Here is a 12,378-nt window from a genome sequence, read left to right on the forward strand (position 1 = left end):
TCAATACTCAGAAATAATATGTCCTTTCTTAAAGACCGGGTTATTAAAGATTCAGAATCTTTTTCATCTGCTGTGAGATCGCTAACCATTTTCTGTCTCAGAGAATTCAGATGTTTGCTAGGTACTTGTGGAAAAATCTTTGCAATTTAGCGCAGTGAGAATGGCCTGTCTGAGGCAAAGGCAAAATGAACAAATACATATTTAAGATAACAACCACCACTATCATATGTTTATTCTGTGACATACAGCAGCAAATTTTTCCATCGATTGGTTTTTGGTCTTCTACCAAAAGCCTCCAGAAACTGAATGTACTGAATTTAGGAAGCAGAGATGATGAGTGACTTCGTGACAGCCTATGCACAGGGAAAAAAAACTTGTTTTGCTTTTCAGCGTGGCAGACAAATGCGTGACATAATCTGAGCAGAAGCGAGACTGGAGGTAGGGTTCTCATTTTTAATTATGCCAGTGATGAATTGCAGGAAACCCTGGCCAGGCATTGCAATTATTTCTTCTAGCCGGAGTTTTCGGTCGGGCTCACCTTCTGTAGCTCAGACAAGAGGCTGTATCAAGGATATCGTTTATGCTCTTTGTTATAGATCGGATGAAATGATTCAAATGGTCCTTTCTGGCCATGAAAAGTCTGTGGTTCTTATAAATAGTAACAGGCTGCCATGTGCCATCCTCACTAGAGAGTTCTCCCGGGCTTCCTTAGGAAGTTGGATTACGGTCTGAGATGTACACAAGCTGGGCCAAGCCATCTCGTTATGAGATTGCTGCGGTCGTGGTCACTGCGTGGCACAAGTGAGGCTTATCAGGTGGGTGCGAAGCCACAGGATCTATTGGGACATTCCCATCGGCTCCTTCTGTAGAGGAGGCTGATTGTTGGATGCATTTATCCTGGGGAGCGGGTGAGGGACATTCTGTGAGTGAAACAGAAAATACTGGAGGTGGGACAGCTCAGTGTCTCCTACCGACTCCTCTGGTCCTTGTCTGAAAGATGGTTTTGAACTTAGGATGTCCCGAGCTTACAAGATGGGTAAGGGGAGACATTGCGTGTTCATCGAAATTTAAATAGCTCAGGAGAGTTTGATGGTGCTGAGCTAATCATCCGGTCTGGCTCCGGTCCCCAGCGAAACTACCCCTGGCTCCAGACGCGGGCTGGCGTGGCGTGCGTTCGGAACCTGTAGTCCTGTGTCACTGCTGTCATCCGTGTTTGTTTGGAGCCGAGCCTGGACTCACCTTGTGTCCTTGATTTCTGTAGGATCAAGCTCAGCTCTGAGCGTCTGGCTTTGCTGCTTTTTCCCTTGTTCATCTTTTCTAGGGAAGGCTGATAAAAAGCAATTCCAAGGTGCCCAGTGGGTGCGGAGATACAATATGCCAGCGCTGTCTGCGTGCGGTGACGAGACGACCTCGGCAGCCTTGAGGTTTGATCATACTCATCCAAATACATAGACGAGACAATCTTGTTAAATAATTGAAGTGGTATTAAGTTCAGGCCTCTCACATTTAGCGCTTTTCAACTCTCCTGCCACTTATTTCATTGCTCTTTGCAGAGAAATTACACTTTTCTAGTTTCAGCATTTGTTCTGCTCTGTGCCGCTGGTTCCCAGCAGCTCCTGCAGCCCTCCCGACCTCCCCGGTGCAGCAGTAATACCATGGCTTGTTTCCATGGACACCAGAGGAAAGCGATAAATAAATGTGGCCGGGAATAGCAAGCTTTCACCTTCTGTCACCGGGATAAAAGCAGAGGGGGAATCGGGGCCTGGCTGTGGAGCTACACAAAGAGGACGGGAGAGCCCCCGGTGCCCTCCTCTCCTCGGTGTCACCCACAGCCACGGCCTTTGGGCGGCCGCAGCATCCCCGAGGGGGCGGATGAGCAAGCCCCAACCCACGGGTTGTTCACCACAGCGACCTGTCCAGAAACCAGCGTGTTGGGTGCCTCTTCCAGCCTGGCTGTAGGGCCTTGACGTTTAGTTCAGGCTGCGCTTAGTGTCCCTGCCTGGTGCTGAAGAGCGTGAGCTGGCGAGAACCGTTGAGATAACGCGAGTGAAAAGATCTGTGCTGCTTGCTTGTCAGCTGGCTGGTGGAATCGTAGCCTGGGAGCCCCAAAACCTCAGATTTGGACCCCAGTCATGTTGCTGTGCGGTCTTGAAAGAGCATTTCTCATTCCTCTCTTGCGCTTGACTTACGAGGTTATAACACTTTGGGAGCAGGGAATTTCTTTCTGAGGGTGGTTTATATGCTCTCAGTCCCAGGGGTGGCTTTGTCATGGGTAACGTTTCTAGGTGAATTGTAATAATAAAAGATAAAGCTCAGGAATGCTCCTCGGGGCCGGCACTACACTTTATTCTCCCACATACGTCTGGTTACAGGTCCTGCAGGGATTAGTAGGGACTGCTAATGAACACGGGCCTTCTGAAACTGCCCTGACAATGAAAATGGAGAACCGGTCCCAGAGTACTCCTTTCCAGTTTTGCTGCTTAGAGAGAAGTTATTCTCAGAGTAAATGACTTTTCTTACTGGAGTATTTGATCTAACCTCACCCTGCAATGAATATTTTCTCATGAGGTAGAATTTTGTCAGACTGAATGCCGTTGTTTAAAAGTTGTGGTAGGTTCAGTCCAAAAATTCTAACGCCAGATCCTCCTCACCTCTGGTGAACTGAAAAGCTGAACCCAGATCGGAGTGCTGGGGTGGTTCAGCTTTAACATAAATGAACAGATAAAAGATAATTTTTAAAAAAAACATTTTAAAAAATATAAAAAATATCATTAAAAAAAGATTTAAAAAGAGACAAAAAGATAATTAAAAGATAAAATTCAGAACTTTCAAACTGGGAGTAGAAACTTCAAACTGTATCAAATCCGAACTGTAACCTGTTCATGTTTACTTTCCTATCAGCTCCTTTCTGTCTTGTCACATTTATTAATTACTGCAAGTATCATGTTTGTCTGTGAGCAGGCAGTCTTTTCCAGGCCTTGTTATTACTCATTACTTGAATCACTCTCTCTTTATCTTGTTTCATTCTGCTGGGACACCCAGGCAATTTTCCAAGGCTGTGAGCACAGGATTGTGTAGAAATCATTGCCTGGCATTGATGCTTCAGCTGAAGATGCTCTCTCTTGCGATTTCCCAATAAACCAGCATGACACTTGCAGCCTTATGCTGCTGAAAATTGTTTTTCAGGTGAGATGGTAAATTATGGTTTTTCACTTTCTGTTGACATCGCTGGGTTTGGTGTCTTTTGTAGTCAAACTGCAAGTCCCCTGTGCTTTCCCTCTCTAATGTTAAAAAAAAAACCCTGTTGTTTTGTGTTCTGTGTTGTGCAGAAGTGGCTGCATTTCATTAGAATCTGTATACGCAGCGTAGCTGGGAGAAAAAAGATGGGCCTAGCAGGAAATCCCTCCTTTCTTCTCTTCTTCTTCCAGAGGCAGCCGGAACATGCGTGCCACGGATGTGCTGGGTAACGTGCTGCACTCGTGTCTAGCCATTGCGAGGCATTGCAGTGATTTATGTACACGCCTGGTTTTATAGACTCCGGTCTAGCTCCTCCGAGATTTATGTTGCTAGTGGGATACAAGTCTTATGGCTGAAGGGAACCGCTGCTTCTGTAAGCCTTTGGCCCTCTGAAGTTTGCCCTGTGGCGCTGCCTTGTGCATTATGGGTCCCCCATTTCGGCTGTCTGAACAGATCTGTGTTAGTGGTTTACTGCAAGGGAACGCTTCTTTCTCTCTCCAACCCTCTCCGGTTCCTTCCTTTAATGTTTGCTAGCTTTACCTTTAGGATTCCTCTTAATTGTAACTTCCGAAATGGGCTTGTGATTAACCATCCCCTACAAATGCCATTAAAAAAATGCCAAAATCATCCTTTGAACTCTCATCTGTCCTTTTTCTGCTCCGATGGGACTGAACACCTAATTACAAAGAAGTAAGGAAAATTTCTAGAATCCTGTTTGACAGTCCGATTATCCTCAAGAAGAAAGGACCGTCCTGGTGCAGTCCCAGAGGAGAAGGATTAACAACCCTGGAAGCAGCGAGAGAAGATTCACGCTGATGTGAAGAAGACAGATGCGTGTGCAGTTCAAGTTCATCTTGGCAGAGTCATGCTGAAAATGCCAATCTGACAATTTTAATGCTGTCAGGAAAAGAAATGTATGAGGGGGCTGGGTAACTTATGGCTCGTTCCAGCTCCGTGTGAGCTACAGCAGGGAGGCTGCGCTGCTGGATAGCCCCCCATGCGCCCGGAGTGGCTCTTCTCTGCGAGCACATATCAAGGTGACAAAGGACACCAACCCAGCGAGGGGCGTTCGTCTTGGGCTGTCGCTGCTCAGCGGTGAGAGATGGGCTGGGATGGTTTTGCCTCGAGCCAGAAGGTGGATCTCCAGGGAAGGCGAAGATGTGGCTGTACCTGGATTTGCTTTAAACTCGGGAGCGGGGATTGGTGGTGGGGCAGCTGCAGCAGCACAGAGCTGAGCGCGGGCTCCACGGTTCGCTTAAGGAGGGAGGTAGATACGGCAGGAGGAAGCTCGTGCGGGAAAACCCCCGTAGTCTCAGCTTTGGCCTCATTTGAACATCCATCTCTCAGGAATTCGGTCATAGTTTTGATCTTTGTGGACACAAAAGCAGTGTGAAGGTTTGTCCTTCTTCATTCTTCTTCAGTCGTGTGCAGCAGAGGGGTGGCTGGGACCTACCGCCACGCAGGGCTCTTGGGTGCGCTTGCCTGGCACCCCTATGTCGCATTATTACAGTGTTAACAGGCTTTGTCAGCGTTTGGATGTAGCCTCTGTGGAAATTCCTCCGAGGCTTTAATGTCTGTCCGTCCAGAATCCTTAGCAGGATTTCAGGAGGAATTGTGTCCTACGGGAATGTGTCGGTATTTCACCTTACAAAACAGCTGAGGAAAGGAAAGCATCGCACTTCTTTCTTCCCGTTCAAAACAAGAATTTCTTCTGCTTTGGGAATATGGACTCGAGCAGCCCTTGCTGCAGAGTAACGGAGGATATGGCCACGTTGGGAATTCTCCGTGGGTTTGGTTCGCTGCCAGCAGCTCCTGCGAGGCGGCCAGGTGGAAGAGGGGAAACAGCGCTGCCAAGATGTTTAGTTGCGGTGGGTTTTATTAACACTAGTCCCTTCCCAGTGTAATTTTCTGAAGCTGGAACATGTTTCCTTCTCCTCCCCTTTTGTTTTGCCATGAACACATAAACATCCACAAAGTCATGCTCGCTCTGCTCTGCACGAACATACCATGAGCTTGAAGGGTTGCCCAGGCAGCAAAAACTCCTTGCAGATGGTATTGCAATCTCTTCACTTGGGTGGTTGTTGACACCACCCGCTCTTGTAGGTTTTGCATCTTGCTCTGAGCTGTTTATCTTGCCCTCTCACGGACCGCTACACTTTTTTCTTCTGCTTTACACAAGTTACACGCATTTACTTTTGCAAAGCGAACTTTCCAATCTAGCTCTGTCAAAGAATTTATCAGTGCAGCTACTTGATGTTTCACAGATCATGGACGTTGTGGGGAAATCTGTGGAAATACGGCACCTCTGCCAGGCAAGCTCTGCCTCAGAAGACAGCAGGAAGCATAATAAATATGATTCATTCTCCCGTTTCTCAAAAGATTCTCTTCATTAAGGTACTGATCTTTGCTAATCTCTCGTGTGGCTGCTTAACACGGGTTTGTTGGTATTGATTTTCTTCCGTAGATCACTTCAGCTCTGGCACACTTTGAACACCTCGTGTGCTTGACGTGGTTTCTTGCCTCTGGATATGTCGCAGGACACAGCACGCTGGTGAGTCTCTGAAGCCAATTTTTTTTTAACTTCCTCGGTCTCCTCTTATCATGAGACTGACAGGCGAGGGCAGCTTCTCGCTGAGATATTTTGTAGACTCCTTGCCGGTTTCTTCCCAGGTGTCGTGCTGAAGCATCTGGGATCTGCAGCTGGACTGCCTTCTAAGATGACAGCCAAAAAAACCCTGTCCATATAGAAAGGGAATTTGAATTCTCTGCTGCTTGAGCTCCGTTCTCAAGTATAAATCTAAAATAAAGCTCGTGTGGGACAGAGCAGAATGCATTCCTCAGGTTCTGTGGCAAACTTTGCTGATACGTTGGGATGAATTAGTTTTTAATACCATCACCAGAGCTGCAGGGAATCACGCTGATCTGCACGACTGTCTTACACTTAACAGGCGAGATTTTGGCTTTGGTTCGGGGGTTACTTGTTACTGCAGTAGAGGGCTCAGTGTACAGGAGGACAAAATGATGCAGCAACCAGTAATTGGTAACTGGGGAGCTGGTTAAGGACAGAGGGACTCGCTGCAGGCCAGTGGGAGCATGGGGGTGGAGGAATCATCACTGGGGGAAGGCAGCCCGTTCCTGCCCTGAGGGCTGTCTGCACCATAGACGGGAGGAGTGATAGGGTGCCTCCAAGTTTCCATCTCTAAATTGCAGAAAACTTGGAGTCCCAGTATTTACATTCAATTCTGTCACCTCCATGCCAAAGCGGTTAAGTCAGGGAGAGAACAAAAATCGTTCAGGAATTTGAAGGATTGATTTGGAGAGGTGGTTAAAATTTCTCAACATGCATCATTTGCCTTAAGGGCAAGCTGGGAGGCTATGGCAAGGAAGTAAATAATTGGGAGGGTGGGAAGACAGAGGAGAGACAGGCTGTTTGTGGGAGCCGTGGAGGAGCCACTGGGGTCAGAGAATAAAGTAAACAGCAGGGAAGTAGCCCGAGTGTGTTCTGTTCCCAGCACTGAAATGGTTTGTGGAATGATCTTGAACAAATCGATTTATTTATTTGGCTGTCGCTTTTCTTGCACAGTGCTGGAAACGTGATTTGGTTTTGCTGCTGAACAATTTTTAGGTGGGGTCCCGAAGCCATGTTGTTCTCAGAGAAGGTGCAGTGGGATGGTGGCTGCTGTGTCGTCTCCTTCGATTCTAACACAAGAATTTAATGAAGAGTCTTTTCTCTGTACATTAAATATTACCCTCTCTGCTGAAAGAACAGTTATGGTGATAAAACATCTGTGAGATGCTTTGCGCTCTGTGGATGAAGAAGTACTTATATATGCTGGTATCATGTTTTAAAATTACTGGAATGTTTCAAATTATGGTCTGAGGTTGTGTCATGCACAGCAAACACAAAGTATTGTAGTAAACTGTGTGTCTAGCTGTACTGCTGTTAAATGTAAGAGTACAGCTCTTGTTGCAGTTACATAGCCAGGGGTTATAGCAGGGAGTAGTAGGTCAATTAAATACTGAAAGTTAAATGCAAGGTGAAAATGCAGACTCCTGAGCTGGAAAGCAATGGTTAGTGCCCTTGAGATTACAGTGGTGGAGAACAATCTAGTGACATGCCGCGGCGATCCTTTCCCGTTCGCTTGCTAGGGCTCTTGGCAAGGCTGGAAGAAGGACAGCCAACGCAGAACATTTGTTTCCCCTCCTGTCAGACTTGTGTTTCAGCACACAGCGTATACGGTTGTTGAACTCTGCCTGCCTGGCATCCCCCTGCTTTTGAGAAACAAGCCTTTAGAAAACAAGTCAGAGAAGGAATGCAGGCATACGTGCATTGTACGAGCCGTGCGAGTTATCAGTGAGTGTCCAAAAAAAAAGCCTCCAGAATATCCCAGAGCACTGCTAAGGTTAACTGACTGCTTGAAGCTGTTGCCACCGGCTTTCCAGGAGAGAATGATTTTTGTGGACTGAAGTCCGCAGTCTGTGTGACTGTCAAATGAGCGCCGCTGCCTCTTGAAGCTGCATTTTCTAAGGTGGCCAAGCTGGTACAGAGTTGGTGAAGGTCCATGTTTGCAGCACGCTGTAATGTTTGAGGTGTCTTAAATGGGGACGGCAAGGTGCTAGGAGAGATTCTGCGCCACGCCAAGCAGCAGTACGTGGGATTTTTTGCAGCAGGCAGATTCAAAATCTTTCCAGTCACTGTAGGCAGAGTAGCCATAGGTGGTCACAGATACATAAAACTAGTAAATACCTAATTATTTCGTATTTAGATAAGGTACAAAGCTGTAGTCCACAAAACAAATCCAAAATAATACTGTTCTGTAACTTGAATGCCAGCACTACAGAGCCAGCTGACTTCTGCCCCAGGGTCTGATGCATCAGTGTGGTTTGCAGCACGTGAACCGCCGTACAGACATCTAGGGGCACATTTGTGAGAACAATTCATCATCTCTGAGTCTCATTACAGCAGGACGAGGTCGTGCTCAGGTATAAGTGGAAGCGATCAAGCGATCTGAACATACCAGTGATTCAGTAGTTTCTGAGATAGTTTGCACACTCTGAGCATAATCTCCAAGGTCCCTGCTCTAAAAGTCAGTAGCTTGGGATTAACATTCCGTCTGAACAGCTGGACTCGTAGCTGAACAGTGTGTTCACCTGAGGGTTTGGTTAAAAAAATGAGCATTTGCAGCCTCACCCCGTGGAGCAGTTAAAGTGTTCCCCGGCAGGCTGACAGGTGTGGGCATGTCTGCATGTAGAGACCCTGTAGGGCAGGCTATCCACGTTTCTGCCTGAAGCCCTAAGGCTGTCTTGGATTTTCTTTGTTCCCAGTTCTTCAAATGACCATATTAATCCTGTTCACAGCAATCTCAATGCAAACCGGTTTGGGGGAGAGAAGGAGACTTGACAATTTCAGGACAAATGTACTTAAAAGTAGATTCATACCATTGAAAAGTAGGTGAGTGGGTAAAGTTTTCAGTACTGCTTACTTTTTCTGCAGCTGCAAGATTGTTCTGTAAACTCCAGGCACCTTGGTGCTGTCTCTGCAAACAGCGAGTCAAGTGTTGTGATACTGAAGAGAATGTATTTGTGTTCAGGAGCTCTGGGATCTCTCCTGCAGTCAAAGTTTACCCCATAGTCTCTGCTGGATCATCAGCAGGGCTGAGCCCAGAGGCTTTCAGTGCCGCAGCATGATGCTCACCTAAATCCCAGGGCTGGTGGTGTTGCCGTGCTGGGGACAAACGTGTTCTCGAGAACATCTAAATGGGACAGTGCAACGCCTCAACGTCTTTTTGTTAGCAATAACCTGCAGTAGAAGAAAGCTTTGTCAAAATTATTTGCACGCCTCTCAATGTCTTGTTCCGCTAAAAATGTTACAGAATATAACCAAGTGAAGCCAGACTTCTCAGCACGGGTTGTCTGCTTTTAAAGTCGTTTTAAGACATAAATTATGCAACAAATGTAGTTTGCTACAAAGGGAATAAATGCACGCCCTGAGGTTGACGTGCTGCTCAGCGGTGCTGGGGCTGGAGCGAAGGAAACGAGATGGGGCTCGCTCCAGGGAGCAGCAAGGAAGGGAGAGCAAAGGGAGAGAAGAGGAAAGCGGATGCAAGGCCAGCCTTTCCTAAGGACTGGAATGGGGAGGAGTAAATTTAAGGATGTCTGTTACCAGTTAATCCAGACATGATTTCGTTTTTATTGCTGCCAGGGTCAGGATGAATAGTTTAAGTAATTAGTTTAAAGCGACTGGATCAATAACTGGTTAAACAAACAATTCTCTTCTTGTTTCAAAGCACAGATTTAGTTTTGACTGCGTCTGGAAGGTCTTTAGCAGTTTGGCTGGGCTTAGCGATGCTGTTAGGGTGCTTTTTGTATGGTTTTGGTGTTTTGGTTTTTTTTTTTTTAACCCCTGTTGATTTGGCGTGCTTTTCCTTGTTTAATATGTCAGAGGAGGGAGATAGCACAGAAGAAATCCTATTGCTGAGCGTGCTGTTTAAAGGGTACGGGTCAGGAAGACAATGGACTGCAGGGCGTTTAGAGTGGATGTTGAGATTTCTGTGGTACTTTAAATGCAACCAGTCCATCAGTGCTTGGTGACCATTTGATCCACATGAAATGGCAAGTTATAGTGCACATCAAACAGCCTCTGTGCTGCTGCTCATTGCTCCTTCCTCCTCCTTAACTCTCAGGCTCTGCAAAGTGCTGAAGTAGCTCGCCTAAGGCTGTGGATACAATTGATTACAGGGCTGTAATTAGGAGTCTTAGCCTGCTGTCCTTCTTTTGGTTGCTCTTATCTTGATTTTTCAGACTAAGAGCCCATCTGAAGTGCTCTTCAGAAAATCCAGGTCAAATTTTTTCAACTCGTAGAAATCTAGGAAACTTACTGTCTAGGCTCAGATTTGGTATTTAAATCAATCTCTTATCAAACCGACATCAAACGAAGATGAAGATGCACCACACTGTGACCATTCAAGACCTGAACAGGAGTAGAGGATCTGAAAAAGGAGGGATCCTGTAATCTTAGAGATATCCTTCTCAATTCTATATATTGCATATTTTACGTTTGTATTCAGGCTGTAATGAAGCCCACAGCATGCTCTGCTAGTGAGATGTGTAACCGCTCCTTTGGCTGAGCGTTCTCAGACCTTTCACATCTTAGATACTCCTGGAAAGCAGGTCTTTCTACTGCATTTCAAGAAAAGAGCACGTTTCTTATCACAGGTGGAATGCTAACATGTCATTTACAGGAACCTTCCACGAGCTTCTAGCAAGGTAAGAAAACACTGTATGTATCTTCCATTTTTCGTGCTGCTTTTTTTTTTTTTTTCTTTCTTTCTTTTTGGAAGATTGGAAACTTGTTACTTTACTTGCCAACTTCAAGCAATATTCCCTGTGTACACATTTTATGAATCATTGTCTTCTGTGGACTGTTTTAAGGGGACACAGTGTGCTTCCCTAGACTGTCTTCTTTCCTTTTTAAGGTACCTGAAGCTGAAAACATTTCTGCTCGGTGCCTGCTGATACACCCAGCGTGGCACATCTGCCTGTTTACGCAGAGGAGGCGAGCGGAGAGCGGGGCAGGAAGAACAGGTAGCAGAAGTACAACATTTCTTACAGGCTTCGCTACTATTAATATGGGCTACAAGGAAAGATACTGCGAAAAGGAAGATCCAGGTCTAGGGAGTCGAAAGGAGGGGGAAAACACATTTAAACCCAACTCCAGCTGATTTGACCTACTGCATATTTACTTACTGTGCAACACAGGGAGAGTGAAAATAGAAGCCTGGATTTCCACAAAGCATTTTCCCTCTGTAGGAAGGTTGTTTTCTGCTTTGTTCAGAGCGCCAAGGTACGGGGCTGGCAGAGCCAGCAGAGCTGCTCACAAGGCCAGGCAGAGACTTTCAGACCCAGACATGCACGCCCCTGCTCTGCACCTAGTAGCCACAGAAACCTTGCCCTCGGCGCGGGCTTCTTGGCAGAGCTTTGTGTTGTGGGAGGCTGGAGAGAGACGTCTGAAAACAACGTGCCCCCCAGGGGAGCTGGGAGATGAGCTGGCAGCGCACCGGCCCCCAGCACAACGAGACTGAAGATGAGGTCGGTGTCAGGCTGCAGGGCCGGCTGGGCTGGGCGCTGGCGTGCCGAGGGATTTCAGCTGCAATACCTTGTTGCAGGGAGAAATCCTCATTCCACTGTAGGATGGAAGCAGCAGCCTCCTTGGGTGCTGGGACTTCTTTGAAGGCTGGATGCAGCAGGACACGTTCTCTGGAGCAGGGATGGACAGTCGATGCCCCTACCGAGGGTGATAGTCTGCCCTGATACAGGGCAGCTCCTGGGAAGCTCCGAGCCCTAGTTTTTCCGTGTTGGCACTGCAAGCTCAAAGTCTAGTTTGTTCTAGCTTCAATCGCCATCAGCTCCTGAATCCTGCCAAATGGATCCACCTGGCTTTTTGTGTGCAAGACCTTTGGGCCTGGAATAAATCAACCAGTGCAAATAGGGACTAAAATGAAACTGCTGAGCTGTAGGAGGGCTCAAGAGGCCAATATGCCAACGCAGGAGTGGGTGCGGATGGAAGCGCACTGCCCAGTGAGTGTTTGGACAGAGGATTACAGAACAGCTAATATTGTAAATTTGGATAAAGTGGGTTGGCAGAGTTGTGTTTTGACAGGAGCTCTCCCTGTCCGAGATCATAAAGGAGAGTTGGAAGGAAATGGTTCTGAAACGGTGAACTGCTGCCAGACCTGTGTAATGAGAAATATGTCAGCTTTTCCCTGCACACGAGATTTATTCACTTAAACAATTCCTTTACTAGTAAATTTATAACATGCTACTCCAGTGGAAAACTGAGCCCTAATTACGGTGCTAGTGGATTGCTCACTCGGGACTTAAGAAAAGATTTCCAGCCCCTCCAAGCCTCTTCCAAAATGGCGAAGAATTTAAATACGTCAGCCAAGTATAGCTTGGTTCGAAGTAAAGTTGTGGTTTAGCTTGGCCAGCGTGGTGGCCGTATTCGGTGCTCTCCGAAACCAGGTCCCAGCTGCAAGAAGAAACGCTGGTGTATGGGTCCAGTACGACTGAGTGCTCAGACTGGCTTTGAGCAGAGAGGAGGCGGAGGGAGAGCAGGGCTTAAGAAATCCTTCATTCCCTTTG

This window comes from Leptosomus discolor, chromosome 9 (assembly GCF_034619465.1).
Source record: "Leptosomus discolor isolate bLepDis1 chromosome 9, bLepDis1.hap2, whole genome shotgun sequence".
Classification (NCBI taxonomy): domain Eukaryota; kingdom Metazoa; phylum Chordata; class Aves; order Leptosomiformes; family Leptosomidae; genus Leptosomus; species Leptosomus discolor.